This window comes from Pantherophis guttatus, chromosome 2, assembly GCF_059756535.1.
Source record: "Pantherophis guttatus breed Tessera chromosome 2, ASM5975653v1, whole genome shotgun sequence".
Taxonomy (NCBI): domain Eukaryota; kingdom Metazoa; phylum Chordata; class Lepidosauria; order Squamata; family Colubridae; genus Pantherophis; species Pantherophis guttatus.
This window is the reverse complement of record NC_142064.1, coordinates 253,831,832-253,840,255: the sequence shown is the minus strand read 5'-3', so window position 1 is coordinate 253,840,255 and position 8,424 is coordinate 253,831,832.

Below are 8,424 nucleotides of genomic sequence, written 5' to 3'. Positions count from 1 at the left end.
CTGCTCACACTGCTTCAACTTCTCTGTGCAAAAGGTGTGAGCTTTGGATGAGAAGTGCTCTTTCATCTTTTTCCTAAGAGAGGCCTATTGCGCCTCTTTACTTTTCCCAGCAGCCTCCATTTCGAAATGTTTCCACTCCTTAGCTATAGATGAAAATGTGATTTAAAAAATATTAGAATGGATAGATTAGAACACTTAAAATTAAGGAGAAGGAAGAAACTGAATACTTCTTAATGTGGGATTTGTTTTATCAATGGCTAACAGAAACAGAAGTTAGAAATCTAAAAGTATAAAAGAAAAGACCAATTATTTAAGGAAAGTTCACTAAAATGGATAAACAATTATTATTAGTATGTGATCATTATTAATGTTATGAATATTATTATTATCATTATCATTACACAAAATTAACTGTACCCAACTGTACACCATGTAAATAGTGAATTTTTAAATTAATTTAATTTATTTAAAATTTATTTTAAAAATTTGCTTATTAAAAAAAAAAGAGCAACTTACCCAAGGCAGGCAGGTCACCATGGTAGGCAGATTCAGGGAGGCTCGCAGGCAGATCAGACCAATGGCATTGGGCTGCACGAAGCAAGGCAGCAAGTAAGATGGAGGCAACTTTTAAAATATTATTTCCCTTCCATGGGGATCGCTGAGAAGGTCACGGGGAAGGGAGTAGAGAAGGCAGGCAGGCAAGACCAGAGACATTGATGCGGGGCAGATAGCTAGCTAGGCCGCATCCCATGTGCAATGGAGATATGGCAGCGGCGGAGCTAGCCAGGCAAGGCCGGGGACATAGGGGGGGCAGCGCAGCAGCCAAGGCTGATCCGGGAATCAGTGCTCGACTGGGGCTGGCGGCGGCAGCAGTGGAGGAGGCAGGTAGGCTGGGCTGGGCTGGAAGTTGATTTGATGACCGGGGCTGCTTGTGGTGGCCTAGGCCAGCCTGGGAGTCAACTCGACTGGGGCTTGCTGCTTGCTTGCAGGCTCACCTGGAGGAGATCAGGGCTGCGGGTGAAGTCAGGCAACAATGGTGGGTGAAGGCAGGTTACTATCAAGAGCCTTGATAGTACAGGGGTTTAGTGCACCCTGTTATTAACACAGCTGCCTGCAATTTCTGCTGGTTCGAATCTCTCCAAGGCTCAAGGTTGACTCAGCCTTCCATCCTTTCTAAGGTAGGTGAAATGAGGACCCAGTTTGTGGGGGCAATAAGCTGACTTTGTATAAAATATACAAAAGAATGAAGGCTATTGCTTAACGCATTGTAAGCCGCCCTGAGTCTCCGGAGAAGGGCGGCATATAAATCAAATTAAAAAAAAAAAAATTAAAAAAAAAAAAGGCAGGTTAGCAATGGTGAGCAAGCGGTTGAGTGGGTGAGATAAGTAGTGACTGGGCGGGAAGGGGTGGGAAGGGGCGGGGCCAGCCACTGGTGCAATTTGCTGATTCTCCAAACTGCACAAAATCGTAACAACCAGTTCGCCCGAACCGGTCTGAACCGGCTGAATCCCACCCCTGCCGCTTGTCCATCAGCAAGAGGCCTGGGAGGAGAGTATTCAGCCGGCATTCAGAGATAAGTGGGAATCTCTGATAAGCACGGGAAGCAGCAGGAAGTGGCGCGGGTGAAGGAAAGTCCACGCACGGCTAGGTGTGCTTGGCAGCAGGAGGGGGCATGGCGCAATGGGGCTGGTTTGTTCCTCCTTACCTTGCACTGCCCACTTTGTTGCCCATTTCGCCATTGCAGCCACAGAGCTTTCCCTAAATTCCCCAATGATTTCTTTGCTTACCTGATTTCCAGCTCCATCGCGTTTCTTGCCATCGTGTGCAGGGAAACAAAAGTTTGTGCAGGGCTAAAAAAAAGTTCGATCAATCAGTTCTAATTTATCACAAAAGATAAAAATCTCACGAAGTTGGAATTGATTGAGTGAATTTTTTTTCTTAGTCCCATGAACTTTTCTTTCTCTGCACATGATGGCAAGAAACATGACAGAGCTGGAAATCAGATAGGCAAAGAAATGCTTTGGAGAAGTGAGGGCAACTGGGTAGTGATGGGTGGGAAAACTCTTCTGCCCGCAAAGAGAAGAGAAGGGGGAAGAGAAGAGACAGCTGGAGGAGCTCTGTCTCACTTCACGTGCCCCATTGAAAGGCAGTGCCAGCCCAGCCGCTTCCTTTCCCCGCAAAGAAGGCAGCCAAGCATGGCTGGGCCATGTGGAAGGGAGCAGGGAAGGCAGGTAAGCATAGCTGGACAGCGGGCTGTATGGAAAGGAATAGGGAAGGCAGGGAAGCAGGCCTGGCCACAGGGAGTGCCGGGAAGATGGCAGGGAACATGGCGGGGCTGCAGGCCATGTGGAAGGGAGTAGAGAGGGCAGGTGGGGACAGTGGGGGGAGGCAGCTAGCTAGGCTGCAACTCACAGGCTTACTTACCCAGGCAGGCAAATCAGGGCTGCTCAGTTGGGCCACAGGCACCATGTAGGAAGGCAGGCAAGCCTCAGGGACTGTGTGATCGATGCAAGCGAGGAGTCACAGGGTATGCTATGCTGGGGAGGTTGAGATGAGGAGTGACTGGGCAGGGCAGGGTGGGGCGGAGTGAGCAGGAGGGCAGGGTGAGTGGCAAGCGGTGAGCAGGGGAGGGGCCAGCCAGAGGTGATATTTGCTGGTTCTCCGAACTACTCAACATTTCTGCTACCAGTTCATCTGAACCAGTCTGAACCAGCTAAATACCACCTTTAATATAAGCCAGTTGCCAACTATCCAAATTTTTATTACAGAACCATCAAAAACTCATGGTTCTGGGCAGCTGACCACGTGGAGTTGAGAGAGGGGATATTTATACCTTGCCTTGGGCTTTGCACTTGAACTTCCTGTTCCTGTGCAAGAACATGTATTCTATTGGCTTTTCTCAGACTCCCATGGGGCCATGTACAAATCCTAGGTGTTTGTCTGCGCTAAGCTTGGTTGAAGTTTGGCTGATGCAATTAAAGGGCTTGTTGGGCAATTCCTATTGTGGCTGAGGGATAATCCTACCTTTGTTCAGACCTTGCTGCAGGGAATTTGCTTATGAATAGAGCTAGCTAGCTATTTATCTTTTTTAAAAAAAAATTATTTTTATATGCCGCCCTTCTCCGGAGACTCAGGGCAGCTTACAATGCGTTAAGCAATAGCCTTCATACTTTTGTATATTTTATACAAAGTCAGCTTATTGCCCCCACAAACCGGGTCCTCATTTTACCCACCTTAGAAAGGATGGAAGTCTGAGTCAACCTTGAGCCTGGTGAGAATTGAACTCACTGTAATTGCAGGCAGCTGGATGCTAAATGCTGCCTTAGTAGGAGGCATTAGCCTCCTACGCCACTCAGGCTCCTGTTTTAAGTGCTGACATCTGCTAAGGGCTATTAAGAAAGGTGGGGGCTGCTTTCCAAGAGCATGTTTTTTCCATTTCTCATCCAGGGAAATATAATATTCTGCCTTTTTAATATTTCCTAAAATATTTCATTCTTCTACAACTGTAAACTGGAAAAGACAAAACTGGTATGACATGTTATCTTTGATTGAATTGGCATATAACAATCTGCTCTCTTACTCAGACTTTCTGACTGCCAATGGCTTTTGTCTCATCTCTCCTTTCCCACTTTGATTCTATGAACGCCCACTTTTTCACAAGTATTTCAAACATGCAGCTATTTCCTCAAAGAAATTAAAAGGTATGTAGCTTTGTGGATTGGCATTAGTTCTAAGGGGCCCGAGTTCCTCACTCTGTTAATTTGTAGGCTTTGGGATTAATAGAATGATGGTTTCAATCTTCTCCAGCTGCTGGAAATGTCTTTGGAGAGTTTTCCACCATTTACCTGATAGTCACAGAGGGGTAGAATAATGTTGAGGCATGGGAAGTCCTCCCAGGTCAGTCCCATAAGGACAAAATTGTGACGTTGTTGAAAACAGAGACTGTGTGATGGGGCTTTTCCTCTGGCCTGACTAGCTGGCCAATCACATTGACTTTAATAATGCAAAGGCTGGAGGTAGAAGCCCACCTGATGGACTTGCTAGGGCATGAAAGCTTATTCTTGTATAATATTCTCTCCTGTATGTGTGCAGAGCCTGTGCTGACCCCTAGCGACTGCCTCAAAATTCCTGCACTTTTCTCTGCAAGACTTTTTCACTAGAAGATGGGAATCCACTGGTGACAGTAAAAATAACAATTGTAAATAAAAACTAAACAAGGCATCAAGAGTGTAGGAGGTGAAAACTGCAGTGTTTTTTAAAAAGCAGATTAACTTCATTAGAAATGAATACCAAATTGTGAGGAGACATGGACAAAAATGACCAAATATCTATCTCAATAGCACTGTGAACCAGTGGTGAAATTCAATTTTTTTTACTACCGGTTCTGTGGGCGTGGCTCAGTGGGCGTGGCTTGGTTGGCGTGGCAGGGCAAGGATATTGCAAAATTTCCATTCCCACCCCACTCTGGGGCCAGCCAAAGGCAATATTTGCCGGTTCTCTGAACTACTCAAAATTCCTGCTACCGGTTCTCCAATACCTGTCAGAACCTGCTGGATTTCACCCCTGCTGTGAACCATAAACTACACATTCAGAATTCTTTCTGTAATTACTGCATTAACAATTATTACTTTTTGAAATATTATGTTAAAGGTGCCTTTCTTGACTTAATGCCCTCCAAAGATATTAACCTTGAAAGGATACCAGGTAAGGAACAAGGTAGTCTTAAGGATATTTACCTCTAATAGCAATAGCACTTAGACTTATATTCCATTTCACAGTCTTTTACAGCCCACTCTAAGTGGTTTACAGAATCAGCCTATTGCCCCCAAACAACCTGGGTCCTCATTTTACCCACCTCAGAAGAATGGAAGGCTGAATCAACCTTAAGCCAGTGAGACTCAAACTGCTGAACTGCTCACAGCCAGCAGTCAGCAGAATTAGCCTGCAGTACTGCATTCTAACCACTGTGCCACCATGGCTCCTAATCCTTTATAATAGAGTCTACAGATTAATTCAGTATAGAATGGTGTGGTGTGGTGTGGTGTGGTGTGGTCTGGTCAGGTCTGGTCTGGTCTGGTCTGGTGTATGGTGAGATTTAGTTGTGAGTGTGGTTTGTGTAATGTGTGGTGTATGGTGTGCACGTGTGCACGTGTGCGTGGCGTGGTATGTATGGTGTGAGGTGTGAGTGTGGTGAGGTGTGTGTGTGGTAGGTGTGGTGTGGTGAGATGTGTGGTATGGTGTGGTGTGGTGTGGTATGTGGTGTGGTGGGTGGTATGGAGTGGAGTGGAGTATAATCTACAGACTAATATAGCATAGCATAGCATGGCACAACACAACATAACGTAACATAACACAGCCTACAGACCTGGACCTTCTTTTCAATCTCCAGTACAAATATTGTACTATCTTGGTCTAACCCTGGGTTTCTCAATCTTGGCAATTTTAAGATGTCTGGATGTCAACTCCCAGAATTCCCCAACCAATATGCAGGGAATTCTGGGAGTTGAAGTCCAAACCTCTAAAGTTGCCAAAATTAAAATTTTGGTCTAACCTGTTTAAAGATCTCTGTCACACACACACCCCTTTATATGGGCATATAACTCTTCTTTTATATCCTCCTGAAACTCTGTCAATGGTAGCTGACCAAAGACATCTCTGTGAATAAGGGATGACAATCGCTGTGTAGATAAAAGTGAGACTATGGGGAGAGACTATTCCTTAGATTATTCCTTGTATTACTTCAGAAACATTTGCAGCCATCATAAAACATTCTCTTAACGTGAACCTTGATTTCATTCCGTCTTTTCCCTCACACTTCAAAAGGTCTTCATGCTTCATTCCCCTCTTACATCTTCCAGCATGCCCACTTTGTCTTTCTTCATTTTAAACAAGGGTGTCTGCAGGGAATTATTATTTTTTGTCAGATGTAAATGCCTTATTCTCCAATGTGTAAATAATGTATATATGGAACATCAGAGGTTAACTTATTCTTTGGACTTTAATGTATTCATAACTTACCACTCCCATTCCTAGCTCCACCCCTTGTATATATAAGGAGCCACCCTCACCATTCTTGCTGCTTCTACCTTGAATATTCGGTGAATATAGAATGCCTATCATAATTAAAAAGAAATATATTTAAAGCTCTAACTCCTATTATCTTTATTGAGTCTGATCCTGAAAATATTACAACAAGCTGGTAGCAGAGGATGGTTAATTGACTCAATAAGTAATTAAAAATGTCCAAGAAAGATAGGCCCAACACCAGGGCCTACAGCAAAGAAATAGAAACTGATCAAGAGATGATTAACGAATCCACCAATGCGATTTCGAGAGAATCCGAAGAATACACCACTGAAGAAGAAGAACTAATGAGTGAAAATAATGACCAGAAAGAAATCGAAATAGAAAATAACGAACTCAGGTCAGAGATATTAAAGATACTAAAAAGCCAAAAGAATGATGAAAGTCTCATCGCGGACCTCCAGGAGATGCTGAAGAACAGCGGAGCAGCGAGAGAGAAAAACGTCATTAAAGAAAAACCCAAAGATCAAAAAACCGTAAGTGAGATGACTACTGAGAAAATAGTTGTTAAAAAGAAAAGAAGTGATCCCGCGCGAAATTTTGAATGGCAGCCATCTTGGTTTCAACGAACTTCAAAAGAGAATGGAGCAGAGCCAATCAAAACGCTCAGTTCAAAATTTCTGGCGCGAAAAACACTATCAGACGAAGAAAGTGAGAAAGAAGTCTCAAACTCTTCAGATGATCCAAAATCAGAAAGTGAAGACGATTTAACAAAATCTCAAGTAAAATCAGCAATGAAAACGCTTTTTGCTGCTTTTGGGCCAAGACTGAAAATTACCAAGACATCTACGAAGAAGCAAGAAATCAAACCGGCGACTCAAGACCTGCACGCTCCCATCCTGATTTCGAAAGCGACAACGCCCGAGCCCAGAGAGCCATGCCGATTTCGCCCTACACCACAGACAAGATCGAATACCAACGCACACAAAAAGAAGAAAAGAACCGTCGCCACCACCAGAACCCCAAAAACCGAGCCAGGGACCGACTCATCTGAGGAGGAGCGGATCGAGAGAGCTGAAAGGGAGAGAACCTTCCACGACGCCACCAAAGAAGAAATGAGCAACGCGCATGTGCGAAACTACGTAGACAACCCAGAAGGACTTGAACTGGCCAAAGAACCGCGCAGACTCATTGCAAGCATCCCAATGCCGTTCTGTAATTTCCTGCACTTGAGAGATCACGGACTGCCCCAGGTTGTAAGTAATGGACAGAATAACGTAGGTAACTTACCAAGTGACTTCCCAAAACTTAGAATTGATGGCATTAATTTACAAGAGTGGTATCAACAGCTTCAGGTTATTTTCATGAAAGAAAATTTACTATTCTTTATAACTAGCCCTCCAAGAAGACCTTGGACTTTAAAAATAGATTGTTTACATCATAGAGCATTTTTCATAATAATATCTAGCGTGTCTCCTGCAATGTATCATAGCATCAAACCAAACCTAACTGTATCAGAAATAATTCAATGCATGTTTAATCTATTTCACAGCGATAGCGTAGCTACAACCACAAGAATGTCTAAGGATTTCTTTTCCTCTAGAGTAAAACCAGGGGTTTCTATAAGTGAGCATTTGATAAATCTAAACAAAATAAGAGCTGAGCTACAATTGAGGGGGGAAGTGATTTCAGATCAAACAATGAAAAGTGTTATTATCAATTCACTTGATCCATCATGGGATAGCTTTATGTCACACTTAGATACCATTAATTTGGGATATTTATCCATAGAAAGTCTATCTAACAAATTGATAGCAGAAGACAATTCAAGAAAAAATCGATCCAGTAACCAAACAGACCACAAACCTTTTAGGAAAGTAGTCTTTCAAGATAAACATAATGAGGCCTTTAGATGCTACAATTGTGGATCCAGGGAACATAGTAGAAGAGACTGCCCCAAAGTCTCAAGAGAGAGACATAGGCCAGAATATAGGAGCAAATATAATTACAGACAATCTTCCACAGATAGACACAAATATAGAAGTCCACCAAATTATAAAGAAGGTAGAGGGGGTAGAGAAAATTCAATAGAGAGGAAATCTGGGTCACTGAATGGGCTAAATAAACAAGACAGCACCAGAACACAGCAGGATGAGAATAACAATTGGCTTATTGATTCTGGTGCAACAAATCACACCACCAACAACAAAAGTATATTATCTTCATTTATAGAAGATAAGTTTGTGATAAAGGTAGCTAATCAAGAAAAGGTTCAAGTACTAGGCAAAGGGAATGTGACCTTGCCTGGTCTAGGGAAAATAGAGGGGGTATTATTAATCCCAGAAATACCTCACAACATACTAAGTGCCATAAAATTAAGCAGAGAATCTGATATCAATA